This window comes from Perognathus longimembris, chromosome 2 (assembly GCF_023159225.1).
Source record: "Perognathus longimembris pacificus isolate PPM17 chromosome 2, ASM2315922v1, whole genome shotgun sequence".
Lineage (NCBI taxonomy): Eukaryota > Metazoa > Chordata > Mammalia > Rodentia > Heteromyidae > Perognathus > Perognathus longimembris.
Genome location: NC_063162.1, coordinates 20,517,514 through 20,536,621, shown reverse-complemented (window position 1 = coordinate 20,536,621; position 19,108 = coordinate 20,517,514). Strand labels below are relative to the sequence as shown.

The 19,108-nt window shown below is 37.8% G+C and overlaps 1 protein-coding gene and 1 long non-coding RNA gene across 3 annotated transcripts in view; both read right to left on the bottom strand.

Moving 5' to 3' along the window:
- The window catches only part of Nt5c2 (5'-nucleotidase, cytosolic II), a 79,934-nt gene that overhangs the window by 49,629 nt on the left and 11,197 nt on the right, over positions 1-19,108 (bottom strand). The window lies entirely within an intron of this gene.
- On the bottom strand, positions 2,943-18,949 carry LOC125346103. The gene is made up of 3 exons (XR_007209864.1): positions 18,417-18,949; positions 13,155-13,160; positions 2,943-2,953 (listed from the first exon to the last, which is right to left on the bottom strand). It is a non-coding gene; the product is annotated as an uncharacterized LOC125346103 (long non-coding RNA).

Genomic DNA, 19,108 nt, shown 5'->3' with positions numbered 1-19,108 from the left:
TTTTTTAAGGGTGGGAGATGATGAAAGGTTGGAAATTTAATAGGCTGCAGATATAACTGAAATTGCAGAGCATTTGCATAATATGTTCAAGACCCTGGGTTTGATCCACTGCACCACAGGTGGGAAAATTCTAAAATTAGAAAATGTTATTCATTGCATAGCTTTTTGAATATCTCTGAATTGTATACTTTAGAAAGATAAAGCAGGATAGTATATAGCTGTATCCCAATAACGTTATAATTTTTAAAATCCAATACAAACATTTCAACCTTGCATTTTATCTCCATCCACTGGTGAAAGGTATAAAATGTAATTATAGGTACCAACTTTGTGAATGGTTATTTTTTTCTGTTGCAGTAATGGGTTTGAAACCAGTGCCTCATGAATTCTAGTTAAATGTTATAACACTGAGCTCCAGCTCTCGCTCTCTCTCTCTCTATATATATATATTTTTTTTTTCTTTTTTTGGCCAGTCCTGGGGCTTGAACTCAAGGTCTGGGCACTGCCCCTGGCTTCTTTTTGCTCAAGGTTAGCACTCTACCACTTGAGCCACAGCGCCACTTCTGGCTTTTTCTTTTTTGTCAGTCCTGGGCCTTGAACTCAGAGCCTGAGCACTGACCATGGCTTCTTTTTGCTCAAAGCTAGCACTCTGCCACTTGAGCCACAGCGCCATTTCTGGCCATTTTCTATATATGTGGTGCTGAGGAATCAAACCTGGGGCTTCATGTATATGAGGCAAGCACTTGCCATTAAGCCATATTCCCAGCCCCACTTCTGGCTTTTTCTGTATATGTGATGTTGAGGGATTGAAACCAGGGCTTCACGCATGCTAGGCAAGCACTCTACCTCTAAGCCACATTCCCAGCCACCACCACCCTCCCACCCCCATAGATTCTTAAAGACTGGAAGTTCAGGCAGGCTCTGGTGGCTCAAGTCTGTAATCCTAGCTATTCCAGAAGCTGACATCTGAGGATCATGGTTAAAAGCCAGACTGAGTAGACAAATCTGAGACTCTTATCTCCAATTAACCAGCAAAAGGAGGAAGGAGAGGTATGGCTGAGGTGGTAGAACACACCAGCCTTGAGCTCAAAGCTGTGGGTTCAAGCCCCACTACCAGCGAAAAAAGAAAAATAAGTAAAATAAAAAGGTGGAAGTTCAAATACCACAGATATAGACATTAGAAATTTGGAAAGAGATGGTGAAAGCAGAAACCATTTGCCAGCTTTTGTCTTTATTTTCGTAAATTCCAGCAAAAGTTCTTACTAATTTGTTTTAAGTTATTATTTTCATTAGATGAAAATGTTGGTTATTTTCTCTGAAAAACATCCTCCAGAGAGATGCGTTTTTTGGGGTTTTTTTGGCCAGTCCTGGGCCTTGGACTCAGGGTCTGAGTACTGTCCCTGGCTTCTTTTTGCTCAAGGCTAGCACTCTACCACCTGAGCCACAGCGCCACTTCTGGCCATTTTCTGTATATGTGGTACTGGGGAATCGAACCCAGGGCCTCATGTATACGAGGCAAGCTCTCTTGCCACTAGGCCATATCCCCAGCCCGAGAGATGCGTTTTGGTTATCAAACTGAGCCATGACAACAACAGCTGATGCTTCAGAAGTCTGAACAATATTATCATTATCAAGTATACAGTAGTTCACATTCCTAGCTACTCAGGTGGCAGAAATCCAGGAGAGTAATAATTTTAGGTCAGCCCGGGAAAAAAGTCAAGAGACCCAGTCTCAATTAATAAGCCAGGAGCATACTGATATGTACCTGTAATTCTAGCTAAGAAGGTGCAAACATAATTGTAATTCAAAGTTGACCAAGTCATATGACCCTAACTGAAAAAGCAAAAAGGGCTAAAGTGGTAGAGTATAAGGCCCAGAGTTCAAATCCCAGTACTACCGTGTGTGTAAATATATATATATGTGTGTATACATACATACATACATATATATATAGTTTTAAAGGGAAGGGAGGGCAGGGCACTGGTGGCTCATGCTTGTAATTGTAGCTGATCAGGAGGCTGATATCTAAGGACTGTAGTTTGAAGTCAGCCTGGGCAGCAAAGTTTGTGGAACTCTTATTTCAATTAACCACCAAAAAGCTGAAAGTAGAACTGTGGCTCTCAGAACTGGCACCAAAAAAATAGAAAAATAAATAGGACAAAAGGGGTAAAGCTCAATGTTAGAGCACTTGCCTAGCTAGTATACATGAAGCCTGGGGTTCAATCTCTTAACACTGCAAAAAGAAACAAGGGAGAAAAAGGCATTCTAATGATTTTAGGAGACAAGTAAATCATGATACTGACTAAACTTCATACACTACACTACAAATCACAGTAATGCCAACATATTCCCAAAGATGTTCCTTTAAATGAATAATCGACAACTATTTTATTTATAAAATTTTAAGTCAGCACTTTGAAGTCTCATTACTTCACTAACTTTATTGAGATATCATATTCTCATTAAAATTAGCCTTGCAATGTGGTATGCATCTGTAATCCCAGCTACTCAGAAGGCTGAAACAGAAATGCCTGAGTCTAGGTGCTTGAGGACAGCCTGGGCAACCTATGAGAGACTATGTCTAAGAAAAAATAAAAGTGACCACAATCAAGATGGAAGTTATTTCTTTTAATCTAAAAACTTTTTTTATGCCCTTTTAATAATACTCTCCCCAAATTGCCACTGATACCTGCTTTCTGTCACTGTGGTACTAATAGAATCAGCATTTAAATACTTGTATGATTAACTTCTTTTATTTAGCATAATAATTTTGCAGTTAATTCATATTGTTGCATGTATCACAATTAGTTCTTTTATCCCAAGGCAGTATTCCATTGTATAAGCCACAATTTGTTTTTCCATCTACTTAATAAGACATTAGAGTTGGTTCTGGCAGTTTTACTATTATAAATAACCTTATGAAGAGTCACATGCAAATCTGTGTGGACATATGCTTCCATTTCTCTGTGTAAGTATCTAAAAGTGGAATTAGTAGGGTGATATATGTTTAACTTGAAGATATTGCCCAACTCTCATAATTCAAACTCTTCTCATCAGCAATGCATGAAAGCACCAACTGCTCCACAATGTGTTTTTAATATCCATTCATTTACTCATTCATTTATTCTTGTGCTTCTGAGAGTAGAAAGTAGGCCTCCCAAATACTATACAAGCACTCTAACACTGAGCTACATCACTACAAATCCAACCTCTTTTCAGTATTTTTAATTATTGTCATTCTAATGTGTGTGCAGTGGTATCTCATTTACTTTTAGGGATTTACCATGTCTTTTTTTTAAGTACCTACTCAAATCTTCTGTATTATTGTTGTTATTAACGTAGGACCTTAAACTTGCAAGGTAAGTGATTCAGACACATGCAGCCCTTTTATGCTTTTGTTTTTCCAGAGCAGAGTCTCACACTTTTGCCTGGGCTAGCAGGAGGACTGAAGTTCTCCTACCTCTGCCTCCTATATAGCAGGGCTTGTTTTTTGAGATGGGGTCTCAATAACTTATTTTTTGCCTGGGCTGTCCTATAACTATGATCTACCTGAATAACTCCTAAAGAACTAAGATGTGTACCACTATATGTGGCCTCTTTTGCCTATTTTTAAAATAGGTTATCTGTTCTTTACTTTTGGATATAGTCTGTAGTCAGAAATAAATATATTGAGAATATTTTCTTCTGGTTTGTAGCTTCCCCTTGTAACTATTTGTGTGTGTGTGCATGCTACTGGAATTTGAATTCAAGGCTTGCTAACTAGGCACTCTACCACTTCACCAATGTTCCCAGTCCTTTTCTTGCTTTTGCTGTTTTTCAGCTAGGACCTTGCTCAGGTCAATCTCAGACCACAACCCTTCTACCCAAGCCTCCCACAGAGCTAGGATTACAGACGCTACCATGCCAAACTTGTTAATTGAGCTGTGGGTTTGCTAACTTTTTGACAAGCTGGCTTCAAAACACAATCCTTCCCATCTCCAATGCTCAAGTGGCTGAAATGGAGTAAGCCAGAGGCTTTTTTCCATTTTGAGGAGGCCCATTTATTAATTTTTGTCTGTTATATATATTATCTGAAAATGGAGACAACAATTTAGGTCAATAATCCATTTTGCGTCACTTTTGGTGTGTGCCAGTACTGGAGCTTGAACTTGGCTTTTTTTTTTTTTTTTTTTGCCAGTCCTAGGACTTTAACTCAGGGCCTGAGCTTCTTTCTTCTTTTTGCTCAAGGCTAGCACTCTACCACTTAAGCCACAGTGCCACTTCTGGCTTTTTCTGCTTATGTGGTGCTGAGGAATCAAACCCAGGGCTTCATGCATGCAAGGCAAGCACTCTACCGCTAAGCCATATTCCCTGCCCATTCTACCCTCTTGAGCTTCAGTTAGGGCTTTTTTGCTGGTTAACTGGAGATAGGCATCTCATGAACTTTTCTGCTTGGGCTAGCTTCAAGCCAATAACCTTAAATCTTAGCCTCTTGGGTATAGCTAGGATTATAGGTGGGAGTCACTAGCATCCAGCTTATTTTGTGTCATTTTTAGTACATAGCTTGCTAAAACCCCTAACATCTCACACTGGAATACCCTAGTTTCACTGCTGAAAAATCACTTAACACATTTGTGTGTCTATGACTCACTGTTTTGTTCCACAATCCATATGTCTATCCTTAGACCAATGCCATGCTGTCTCAACTGCCACATGCTTACACAGGCTCAAGTACAGCTGATGATAGGACATATTCTGAGAAACATGTGAGGCTGACTGACTTTGCTGCATAGGCTACCTTCAAACTATGATCCTGACATCTCAGTCTCCTGAGTAGCTAGTATTACAGGCATGAGCTACTGGTGCCAGATTAAACATTTTTATTAAGTAGAAGAAACATACTCTAAAATAAAAAATACAGTATGTTTTAAAAGCATATAGCATATACTTAACTAGATATACGTTGGAAATGAAGTATACCACTTGTGGGTGGGGATGGGAGGCAAAACTGGGAGAAAGCAAGGGAAAGTATGACATTATCCAAAAAGAAATGTACTCTTTACCTGACTTACATAAATGTAACCCTCCTGTACATCACCTTTATAATAATAAATTTTTAATTAATAAAAAGTAACTGAAAACAAAAGCATAGTATAACATAAACCAATCCGTGGTCATTTATTATCAATATCAGTATTACATAATATACACAATTATATATGCTATCTTCTATATGACTGGCAGCATGGGTGGTTTGCTTCTACCAGCATCTTCACAAAATTTTAATATTTGTGCTTAGATCTTATAATAGCCACAAGTAATAGTAACTGTTCAGCTCTGTTATAATCTACGGAATCACTGTGAGATATATGGTCTGTCTTTGACCAAAATATCATTATGTGGCATATGTCTAGATAATTTTGATGACTATAATACTATTACTTCTAGGGAAATATTTCACAGATATTAAAATAAGACTACGAGGGGCTGGGGATATAGCCTAGTGGCAAGAGTGCCTGCCTCGGATACACGAGGCCCTAGGTTCGATTCCCCAGCACCACATATACAGAAAACGGCCAGAAGCGGCGCTGTGGCTCAAGTGGCAGAGTGCTAGCCTTGAGCGGGAAGAAGCCAGGGACAGTGCTCAGGCCCTGAGTCCAAGGCCCACGACTGGCCAAAAAAAATAAATAAATAAGACTACGAGGTTAGGAATGTGGCTTCGTGCTAGAATATTTTCCTAGTATGCATGAGGTCCTGTGTTCAATTCCTTGGTACCACATAAATAAAAAACAAATTAAATAAAGTAAGACTAAAGTCCGATGCCAGTGGCTCATACCTGTAATCCTAGCTACTCAGGAAGCTGAGATCTGAGGATTGTAGTTCAAAGCAAACACAGGCAAGAAAGTCCATGAGCCTGTTACCTCCAAATAAACACCAAAGGCTCAAGTGGTACAGCACTAGCCTTGAACAAAAAACAACTCAGGGAAAATGCCTAGGCTTTGAGCTGAAGCCTCAAGACCGGTATAAATACATAAATAACTGACATAAATACATAAATAACAGACTATAATAATTGTCAAAATGTCACATATCAAAACAGTGACTACCAAAATTATTTTTATCCCAAAGTATCCATTTACTTACGAAGACTATAAAGGTTAATTGATTTTATTTATATAACCTATGTACTTCAAATATACTTGCTGATTATCTATTCAGATAGTAAAGGAATTGCTCCTGGGCCCACAGAGATAAATTATCACAGTCTTTATGTGTCCTTTGGCTTAGGTACAGCCTTCTCTGACATCTTTAACATAAGCTTTGCAGAAGGAAAATTACCAACAGTTACTTCCGAAAAGTCATAATGCATCTAAAAATATCCTCATAAATCTACTAATTAGCCTTTCAAACAAGCATATATAAAAGAATGGCAATTACGACAGCATCTGTAATAATCTTTTGTTTCATCATTGCCAATCTATAACTAAACCTAGAAAGGAAGCACAAAAAACTAAAGATGCAGTCTTTTGATAATTTTTACATTTAAAAAGAAATCCCAAATTTCTAGTGATATCATGAGATGTCCAAAAGTAATTATAGCATTATTTACACCTTACTCTATCTCTTTATTCAACAATGATGTTTAAGAACACCAATAAGGCCGGCCATATCACATGATATGTGATTCACTTAATTGTAAGTACAAAGCTCTGGAATCATTTCAGAATTCCTTAGAACGAAGAATTAGAAAAAAAAATAGCTTCCAGATAATCGAAATTTAAAAATTATTGTACTTTTAAGTATTTCTTTGGGAGATCCGTATTTATTTAATAAAAAGGAATCTCTCTCTAAAACTAACCAGAGATCTAGTTACATCTGAAAAGGCTTGAAACTATGTTTAGGTCACAAAGAGAGAATCAGTAGTGATTCAGAATAAAAAACATTAGAAAACAGTAATAGAAAAATAAAAACCTAACAGAGAGTTTCTTTTGTTATAAGGAAAAAAGAAAAGGGAATTTTGTTCTAAATTACTTTTGCCTGCTGACTGGAAACATACCATGGGCTATTTTTTACTCAGTCTTTCACATAATTTTCTAAAGGTACAATTTCCTCTCTAATGCTTTTCAAGTTTTAAACTTAATTCTTTGGCAAACCACTATTTGATTCCAGTCTTTACAAACATATTCTACCAAAAAAAAGGGGGGGGGTTCACAATGGAGTAAACAGGGTACTTTTATATCTTAGTAAATTTCTGTTATCTATCCTCAGTCTTTCAAAACAGCCATAGTATCTTTAAATTACATATCAACCACCGTAAACTTGGGTTGAATTTCTTTCAATCTCTGTATCCACTTCCATGCTCAGACTGCTGTTACTGCTTATTAATGTTCCAATTCACTCACATGACACCTAATCACTGAGAAAAATAAGAGAAAGAATAAACTCACTTACCCTTCCTTAGACATTCTCAAAGATCTACTTCCTCTGGATACTAATACAGGCTCAACAAACAAGCGCCACTGATCTCCTGAGAACTGTAGCTCATTTGTGAAAGCACAGAGAACTCAGGCCCTGAGAGGCCCAACAAATTCCGGCACAATGCCAAACACTAACTAGGCAGTACCTCAGTGACCAATGTCTTCAGCTTTAAATACTTGAAAACCTAATAATAGGGGAAAAAATCGGAAACTAGGAAAAATAACTAACCACCTGAACTTTTTAACACTGGCCAGTTAATGAAGGAGACAAACTGGCAAGTTTCTGTAAAAGACAATCTAGCAAACAGAAAAAGCAAATTTACCCCCTAATGAGGCCTGCCAACAGTACACAAACAATGTGAATTTCACAGAGCTAAGCAGCTCTAGTCAGTCAAAATCATTTAGTTCTGGAGGTTAAAGAAAAAATCAAAAACAGGATAAATAAAGTTCCAATGGTCAATTTAGTTATTTCCTCCCTCAGGAAATGAACAATGTAAACTACAAGCAAAGGAAGTATTCATGTTGTGATCATATTAGGAGACTAAACTATTTCCACACTGAATGAAGTCTCTTTGTTTTATTAACTCCTCCTAAGAAAAAAAAGGAAAATAAATATTTCAATCACCTGAGTCAGGTCATGAAAAGGATTTAAAAATCTTAGGCACATGTGGGATACACCCAGAACATTCTAAAAAGCTACTTCCAAATAGAGTAAGCTAAGATTTGGGAGATAAACATTTGCAACATTCCTGCCTCCTAACCAATATAATAGATAGGGATTATGCAACAGAGTAAGAAATAAACATTGCTAAAGTCTAAAGAACACTGAGATGGTAGTAAGTCCTTCTAATGGTGATCAAATAAAAAATGACCTATATCCTAAAAAAAAAAATACTACTTTAGGTGCTTTTTTATTTTCTTAATAACTTTTATCTCCTTAATAGTACCTAGGAAGTGTGCTGTGGCTCAAAGCTCTAGCCTTAAGCAAAAGAGCTCAGGGACAGTGCCAAGGCCCCCAGTTCAAGCCCCATGACCAACCAGGAAGACAAAATCGAAAGTAAAAACCTAAATATTTTAGCGTTAACATTTCTATTAAAAGTATGTTAGTCACCAAACAATTAAAAACTATTAAGTACTATGAATTTATTCAAAGAGAAATTACTTTCAGATTACAAAGAAAAGCAGTATAGTGGATGGATGTGGTAGTACATGCCTGTAATCCCAGCATACAGGAGGCTGACGCAGGACTGACAGTTAAGGCCTGCTTAATTAATACAAGACTTTGTGAAAAAAAAGGATAGAGAAACAAAACAAAAAGGCAGCTTGGAGTAATGGAAACAAGATGAGCACAGGAACTACATTTAAACCCCAGTTCCTTTACTTTCTGGCTTTGTAACCTTAAATGAAATTTTTTTAAACTATAAGTGAGAGACAATAGAGTTGTTGTTTGCTGTATGTAAGCATTCAAAGAACTACTGTAATTTAGGAGTGTGTGAACAGGAAAACCAATCAGATTTATCAGGCACTGCCTTACTGGAAATACTTTTTTTCTAAAAATCAAAATCTCCAACAAGGTAGTAAATTTTAGCTGAAAAAAAACAAATCTCCAATTCAATGTGACTATGAAGAATCTTCATTATAATCTCAACCATGCAGAAGGCTGAGATTTGGAGAATGCAGAAAAATCCACAAGACTGCAATTCAACAGCAGAAGCTGGATTTGGTGGATCATGCCTATCATCTCAATTGTGATGGGAAGCCTTAAGCAGGTGGAACTCGGTTCCTGGTTCCGGGAGCTCTTGAGCAGGGGGCAGGCCCCTATCTCAAAAATTACCAAGGCAAGAAGGCTAGAGGTGGGCTGGGAATGTGGTTTAGTGGTATAGTGCTTGCCTAACATGCATAAAGCCCTGGGTTCCATTCCTCAGTACCACATAAACAGAAAAAGCCAGAAGTGGCACTGTGGCTCAAGGGGTAGAGTGCTAGCCATGAGCAAAAAGAAGCTAGGGACAGTGCTCAGGCCCTGAGTTCAAGCCCCAGGACTGACAAAAACAAAAAAGCTAGCGGTATGGCTCAAGCAGTAGAGCACTTGCCTAGCAAGCACAAGACCTGGATTTCACATCCCAGTACCACTAAAAATATATATATGTATGTTTGCCAACAAAAATAATAAGCAAGGAGATTCAGGATATACACAAATAGCACAATAGCCAGTGGGTCGAAATCACACAGGAAATTAAATTTTATTTTGACTTGAATGAAAACAAACCACAATTCACTAAAACCACGAGATACAGAAAAAGTAATATTCAAAGGGAAACTTACGGCTGTAAATGTGCATATTAAAAAGTAAGAAACAAGCCAGGCACTGGTGACTTACTCCCATCATCTTAGCTACTAAGGAGGCTGAGATCTGAGGATTGTGGTTCAAAGCCAGCTCAGGCAAGAAAGTCCTTGAGACGACTCTGCTTTCCAATTAACCACCAGAAAACCAAACATGATGCTGCAGCTCAAACTGGAAGAACACTAGCCTTGAGCAAGAGAGCTTAGGGACAGTGGCAAGACCATGAATTCAAGCCCCTTGACACACCAAATAAAAAAGGGAAGAAGAAATAAGAATGACTCCAGTGGCTCACGTCTATAATCCTAGCTACTCAGGAGGTTGAGATCCAAGGATAGCAGTTTGAAGCCAGAAAGGTACCTTATCTTCAATTAACCATCAAAAAGCTGGAAGTGGAGCAGTGGTTCAAGGGTAGAGTGCTAGCCTTGAGCAAAAAAGCTCAGAACAATGACAAGACCAACAACAAAAAAGGAAAAAAGAAATAATATAGAGTGCAAAACCAAAATTCAACTTTCCTGACTTCAGTAAAGTGTAGAGAATAGCAAAGACAAAATACAAATGAAAAAAATGCTAAAAAAAAAATTAAACTAGCTGGGCACCGGTGACTTTAATTTGTAACCCTAGCTATTCAGGAGGCTGAGATCTGAGAATCAGTTTGAAGCCAGCCCAGGCAGGAAAGTCTGTGAGATGCTTATCTCCAATAAACTACTCAGAAAAGGCCAGAAATGGCGCTTTGGCTCCAGTGGTAGAGTAGCTAGCCTTGAAAAGAAGTTCAGAGACAGTACCAAAATTCAAGCTACAAGACCGGCAAAATAATTAATTAATTAAACTGGTTCTTTGAAAAGATCAAGAAAACTTAGGTAGCTTAAAAAAAAAGACAACCTCAAAAGAGAAGACTAATTATTAAAAACAGAAAAGAAAGCAGAGACATTATTACTAATCCTATCAAAACTATATGCAGCATTTTAGGTGACTGATAAATGGACAAATACCTAGAAATACACAAATTACCAACACTAACTCAAGTAAGAACTAGAAACTGGCAAGCAACCTGGGTTTGATCTTCAACACTGCACAACTCACACAAAACTCAAATAAGAGATGTGCATATATCTAAAAAATACCTACTGTATCAAAAGAAATTGAGTCAGTAATTAAAAAAAAAACAACAACTTCCAAGAGGGGTTGGAGGCATAGCTCAGGTGGTAAAGCATCAGCCAATGAGCAAAAGCATCAGATTCTGAGTTTGTTTGAGTCCCCATCTCAGACCAAAACCAAGAAACAAAATCAAACCAAGTTCCAAGAAAAGCTGAGAATTGGTAACTTGATTGTTAAATTTTATCAAATGGGCTGGGAATATGGCCTAGTAGTAGAGTGCTTGCCTCGTATACATGAAGCCCTGGGGTCGATTCCTCAGCACCACATATACAGAAAAAGCCAGAAGTGGCGCTGTGGCTTAAGTGATAGAGTATAAGTCTTAAGCAAAAAGAAGCCAGAGACAGTGCTCAGGCCCTGAGCTCAAGCCCCAGGACTGGCAAAAAAAAAAAAAGAAGAAGAAATTAACAAATGTTTACAGAATTCACATTAATCTTTCTCACTCTTCCAAAAATTAGAAGGGGAAGGGAGGGTAAAATTTCTCAACAAAAAGCTAACAAACCAAATATAAGTAAAAGGATTATATAATACAACCAACAGGGATTTATCCCACTCAATGTAAGACTACTTGAACATATAAAAGTCGACCAGCATCCCGTATTAAAAAATCACAAAATTCACAAGATCACTTCACAGACAGAAAAAGCATTTGATAAAATTTAATGCTCTTTTCATGATTAAAAAGAATTAACAATTTAGAAATGACTTTCCTCAACTTGAAAAGGACAGCTAACCCATAATCTCATACTTGTCTTTTTCTTTTCTTTCCTTCCTTCCTTTTTTTTTTTTTTGCCTATCCTGGGGCTTGAACTCCCGGGGGGGGGGGGGGGGGGCTCGGTGCTATCTCTGAGCTCTTGTGCTCAAGGCTAGTGTTCTACCACTTGAGCCATTGCTCCACTTCTGGCTTTTTTTCCATAGCTTTGGGGAGAAAGAGTGATAAAAGAGTCTCACAAACTACTCCCCAGGCTTGCTTCAAACTGCAATCACCATACTCAGCCTCCTCCTGAGTTGCTAAGTAGGCATGAGCTACTAGTGCCTGGCTGTCTTTATTTTTTTTTCAATATGATTTTATTGATACTAATAAGGTGCTTTACAGAGGCGTTATCATTTTATAAAGTCAGATCATGAGTACATTTTTTTTTTTTTTTTGCCAGTCTTGGGCCTTGAACTCAGGGCATGAGCACTGCCCCTGGCTTTTTTTTTTTTTTTCCTCAAGGCTAGCACTCTGCCACTTGAGCCACAGCGCCACTTCTGGCCATTTTCTATATATGTGGTGCTGAGGAATTGAACCCAGAGCCTCAAGTATCCAAGGCAAACACTCCTGCCACTGGGCCATTTTCCCAGCCCCATGAGTACATTTTTTTTTTTTTTTTTTTTGGCCAGTCCTGGGCCTTGGACTCAGGGCCTCAGCACTGTCCCTGGCTTCTTTTTGCTCAAGGCTAGCACTCTGCCACTTGAGCCCCAGCGCCACTTCTGGCCATTTTTTTGTATATGTGGTGCTGGGGAATCGAACCGAGGGCTTCTTGTACACGAGGCAAGCGCTCTTGCCACTAGGCCATATCCCCAGCCCCCATGAGTACATTTTTAATGACAATGCCATCCTTTCCTTTTTATCCTCCCTCCCATGCCTGCCCAAAAGTTACATAGTTCATTTTCCACATAGTGTATACTGAATAGTATGACTGTATTTGTTTACCCTTCCTCCCTTCCTTTCTGTGTTCCTGTCTGCCCACAATAAAAAGAAACAATGGGTTGGAAGCATGGCTCAGTTGGTAGAAAGCCAGACAATGAGCAAAGCATCAAGTACCAAGTTTGAGTCCTGGTCTCATAACCAAAAAAAAAACCAAAACCAAAAAAAAAAAAAAGGAAAGGAAGAAAAGCAGAAACAAACACTATCACTACCAACAACAACAAAAATATGTTTCCATTTCCTAGAATTCATTTCAGTACACACTGTCTTTTGAGTGTGCGTGTGTGCACTCGTATGCACATGCACACACATGCATGTGCTGGGGGTTGAACTCAGGACTTCATACCTGGCTTGGGTTTTTTACTCAAGGCTGAATGGAGCTCTACCATGTGAGTCACACCTCTAATTCCAGTTTTTTTCTGGTTAACTGGAAATAAGCGTCTTAGGGACTTTTTTGCCTGGCCTGACTTTGAACCATCTGCACCTGGCAAAGCTCATACTTGTGATAGAAGACTGAAAGCTTTCTCTTAGATTAAGCATAAGAAAAATGTACTACTGAAAGAGATTAGAGATCTAAATAATGGGAAAACATTGCACATCCATGGATCAGATGACGATATTGTTAAGACAACAATACTCCTCAAATTGATGTACACAGATTCAACATAATTCCTAAAAAAATTTTAGTTGGCTATTTTATATAGGAATTAATACGCTAGGACTAAAATTCATATGAATAGAGATGAGCCCCAAGAATATCCAAAACAACATTGAAAAATAACAAAGTTAAAGAAATCATGACATGATTTCAAAACTCACTAAAGCTTGGCAATAATTAAGAATGAATGGGGTATCTCTCCTTGAGATCACCCACACTCTGAAGAGTGTGCTCCTTTCTTTCTGCTTTTTGTCTGCTTGATTGCTTGTCTGCTTGCTTTGCTTGCTTACTTACTCAATAAAGCTCTGCCAAGTTTTCTTACCATGCTGAAAAAAAAAAAGACTGAATGGTACTAGGAAAAAACAAACACACCAATGAGATAACTAAAAGTGCAAATGCAAACCTACATACTTATAATGGAATTATTCTTGACGAGGATGCCAATACCATTGGTTATAAAAAGAACAATCTTTTCAACGAACAGTGATGGAAACCTGGATAGCTACATGGAAATCTGGACATCTATATTTTATGTATTCCATATATATGGACCTCATGGTACACAAAAAGTAACTAAAGATGAATTAAACTCTTAAGTGTAAGAGCTAAAGCTACTTAACTCAGAATAAAACAGTGGGATTATGGATTAAGCAATGGTTTTTTAACTATGATAACAAAAGCATAAGCAACAAAATAAAAACAGATTGGGTCTCATTAATATTAAAGACACTTGTACTTCAATGAACACTACCAAGAAATTGAAAAGTTGACGCAAAGAATTGAAGAAAAATATCTGAAAATTATGTATCTGATAAAGATCTCATATTTAGGATGTATAAGGAAACTTTCACAGCTCAACAATAAAATCACAACTCAAAAAATACGCAAAGCAGGGCACTGGTGGCTCAGGCCTGTAATCCTAGCTACTCAGGAGGCTGAGACCTGAGGATCATGGTTCAAGGCCAGCCTAGGCAGGAAAGTCTGTGACTCATCTCCAATTAACCTCCAGAAAACTGGAAGTGGTGCTGGGGCTCACAAAGTGGTAGAGTGCTAGCCTTAAGCATAAAAGCTCAAGAACCCAGCTCAGGCCCTGAGTTCAAGCCTCATGACAGACAAAAAAATAAAAAAATAAAATAAAAAAAAGAATAGGCAAAAGATCTCCAACATATTTCTTAGAATATGTACAAATAGCTAATAATAATATGAAAAGGTACTTTCATAAGGAAAATCCAAATATAAATCATTAGATAGTTCACACATAATAAAATGTCTATAATTAAAAGACAGCAAGGCTGGGAATGTGGCTTAGTGGTAGAGTGCTTGGCTAGCATGCATGAAGCCCTGGGTTCCATTCCTCAGTACCACACAAGCAGAAAAGGCCGGAAGTGGCGCTATGGCTCAAGTGGGAGAGTGCTAGCCTTGAGCAAAGGAAGTTCAGAGACAGTACCCCAGGCCCTAAGTTCAAGCCCCAGGACTGGCATAATAATAATGATGATAATAATGAGATCCTGACTGTTCTGCATAGACATCATTGAATATAGATCATTCCAGAACATACTTCACTGAACATTATACTTATGACATCAGGGTAGGGGTATGCATATTATCTGATACAAATGTAAGCACAAACCACATCAGAACTAGATCATTTAAATCATGTACAGGGCTGGGGATGGAGCTCAATGGTAGAGCACTTGCCTTGCATGTGTGAGGATTTGAGTTCAATAACCAGAATCACTGAATAATCATTTAGTTGTGATATGGCTGCCATTTCAGATTTTTTTAAAAAAGGTAATAAAGTACTGAGACATGTTACAATATAGATGAGACTTGAAACTAAGTGGAAAAAAAAATAAAACAAAACACACTGGAGGTGGCATGTGGCTCAAGTGGTAGAGCACTAGCCTTGAGCTAAAGAGGTCAGGGACAGTACCCAGGCCCAGAGTTCAAGCCCCACTACCACCCCCTGCTTCCCCTCCACCCCAAAAAAGCAGACTCAGAAAATATATGTAAGATTATATTTATATGCTATGTCCAGAATAGTGACTATTGATGAGTGGTAGATTTTGGGGGGGGATAATGTAAATGTCTGAAATTAAGTAGGAGGCAAAACTGGTCAATATTATAAAAACCACTGAACTGAATAATGACATTTTGTATTATATGAATATTCCTCAATAAAACTGGTATTTAAAAATGTAGGTAGATAACTATAAAGATTTAAGATGACATAAATGACAATGTGAATAGACAGGTCACTAAAGTCAATCTCTAAATGACTTGTTAGCATATAAAGATAGCCTGCTTGTAATTCTAGTTACTTAGGTGGCTGAGATCTGAGGATAAGGGGTTCAAAAAACCAGTCCAGACAGGAAAGTGTCTGAGATTCTTATCTCCAAATTAACCACCAAAAAAGCCATTAAGCGGAGCTATGGCTCAAGTGATAGAGCCTTAGCTTTGAGCAAGACAGCTTAGGTACCTCACTCATGCCCTGAGTTCAAGCCTCAACATGAACACATACACACACACACACACACACACACACACACACACACACACACACACAGAGAGCATATGAAGGGATGTCTAACTTAATTATCAAATACAAATTCAAAAATATAAATTCAAACCAAAAGGAAATTTTACTATGCATATACTATAATAACATTTTAATTTAGCATACAATTAAAAATCAATGCTTTCATATATCATAGGTAGAACTATAGATCAGAGCACTGTTTGGGAAAACTATTAGACAGTATCTACTAAACATAAACATTAACATACACTTATTCTATGGTCCAGCAATTCCATTCTGAAGCAGAAATCAGGAGAAATTAGGCCCACAAAAAATATGTAAGAATGTCTATAGGCAGCAATATTTTCTCAAACTTAGAAGTGCAGTGATATTGACATTTTTGGGACACGTTACTACCAATTTTAGCACATTAACAGTGACATAATAATCATAATTTGGAATCAGAAGAGTTCTACAACACCAAAAAACTCTCTCATACTATCCTTTTGTAGTTAAGACTATCCCTCCTCCACCAACTCCTAGAATCCAAATGAACTGTTCTTCATTACATAGTTTTGTCTTTCTGACTACAAATCAAATCTTCCACAAGATAATCCTCTTCACCCACCCCTTACTCCTTTCCTCCTTCTCTTTTTGTGGAACTGGAAATAGTATCATCTGTATTATGCAAGCATTCTACTACTGAGCTACATCTGTGGCCCAGATGTAACCTTCATAGCTGGCTTGTCTGACTCAGCATTAGTCTTGACAGCCATTCATGTTATTGTAATTAGTTTATTGTTTGGTCGAATTTATATTCCAATATATGTATATGCCTTAATTACTATAAATTGTGTGTACATATACATACAATGAATAGAATCTTTATATCCTTAAGTCGTTAAAAGAAACAGAAAATAAAATAGATCAGTCTGGTCTGCCAGTTTATCTGCATATAATCTGATAACTTGCTTTTGAGGCTATAAAAATTGTAAATATTTCTAAACTTACAATTGAGTCGAACTACTAGTACAGAATTATTTTATATGTGTAAAAAAATTCATTTTCACTTAAGTACATATATACATTCACTTAAATTTGAGAAGAAACCATTTAATAGCTTTAAATATTAAGACTTGTATGGATTTGAATATCTAAATTATGATTAAAATGTTTTCACATAAATATACAAATGTCTTCTTTTAAAATAAGATAAAAGCTGGCTGGGAATGTGGCTTAGTGGTAGAGTGCTTGTTTAGCATGCATGAAGCCCTGGGTTCAATTCCTCAGTACCACATAAACAGAAAAGGCCAGAAGTGGTAGTGTGGTTCAAATGGTAGAGTGCTAGCCTTGAACAAAAGAAGCTCAGGGACAACACTCAGACCCTGTGTTGTTGAAGCCTGATCTAAATTCAAGACCAACAATAAATAAATAAGACTGCTTAACAACAAAATTTACAGGCCTAGTTATTAAATTTCAATTCAACACGATGAGTTCATAAACACTGTTCATAAAGAAAAAGCAAATTCAGTAACAGAAATTTTACTATATTATAATTGTTAGCGCTTTAAATATTAGTTAAAACCAAATACCTGATTTCAGCATCATAGGCCCAGTCAATCGGAAGAGATGATGAAAAATCTAAGTGTTCCATCCTTTGACTTGGCAATTATAAATTCTGATCTATACTGATACTAGATGTTAAAATAAGGAACTATTTAACCTGACTCCTTCGTGTCACTGTGTCTGTCGTGTAAGCAGCTTGGACTACCTGCTGACTATATAGCAAAACATATTCCAATGGAGGGTTTGGCTGATTAGCATAAGCCCAGAAGACAGCAATCATAACAAGGAAATGAAGGAAGAACAATAGTCATACATTCTGAAGTCAGCTCTTGTTTTTGTTTTTCCAGTCCTGGGGCTTGAACTCAGGGCCTGAGCACTGTCCCTGGCTTCCTTTTGCTCAAGGCTAGCACTCTACCCTTGAGCCATAGCCCATCACTGTCATGTAGGCAGCTTGGACTACCTTATGACAATATAGCAAAACATATTCCAATGAAGGGTTTGGCTGATTAGCATAAGCCCAGAAGACAGCAATCATAACAAGGAAATGAAGGAAGAACAATAGTCATACATTCTGAAGTCAGCTCTTACTTGTTTTTGTTTTTGTTTTTCTAGTCCTAGGGCTTGAACTCAGGGCCTGAGCACTGTCCCTGGCTTCCTTTTACTCAAGGCTAGCACTCTACCACTTGAGCCACAGCCTCATTTCCAGCTTTTTCTGTTTATGTGGTGCTGAGGAAGTGAACCCAGGGCTTCATGCATGCTAGGCAAGCACTCTACCACTAAACCACATTGCCACCCTGAAGTCAGCTCTTAATAATGATACATGACCATCATTTCCATATTGAAATTTAGAAGACTTACGTTTAAGAAAAACAACCTAGAAGTTAGATATTTACTTAACTAAGAACAGATTATAACAATGATTAGCATAAGTAATCTAATTTATCCAGTTGTAAATCACCAATTCAAATGTCTTTAATTAAAGCGAAAAAAAGCTTAAATCAAGTGTACCAGGTGCGGTGGTACATACATGCAACCCAGCGCTCAGGAAGCTGAGGCTGGAGGATCAGAAGTTCTAGCCAGCCTGAGCTACATACCAATACCCTTGTTTAGGAAAAAAGTCTAAAATTTCAAGCTTGAAGATGCTTTTGTTATTATTCCTATTATTTCAAAACACACTTTACAATGTGAAGAATGTAGGGCGGTCTAAAATCTTCCAGGAAATACCATTCCAAGTGAGTCAGAAATGTACTCAAGTTATGATGTATTAAATGCAATTAAGATGCTCACTAGATGATGTTTATTAGAAGCTTAATGTTTACTAGATGGTCTGTGTTCATTGTCTAATCCCTCTGTTTCTCCTGCTAAAAATACTGCCAGGCATCAGTGGCTCATGTCTGTAATTCTAGCTACTTAATCAGGAGGAGGCTGAGATCTGAGAATCCCGTACAGGAAAGCCTGAAACTCATCTCCAAATAACCAGTAAAAAGCCAGAGGTGGAGCTGTGGTTCAAGTGATAGTGTGCTAGCCTTGATTGAGTGAAAGCTAAGGGAAGGTGACCAGACACTACCAGCTCCTGCCCCCTCAAAAAGTTTCAGACTTAAATGAGGATATAGTTCAGTTGTACACAGCTAACCTAACATGTGCAAAGACACTAGGGACTTGAAAACCAAAACGGAGGGGTCTCCCACAGAGGGGGGAGAGTAAGACAAAGGAAAAGAGAAGGGGC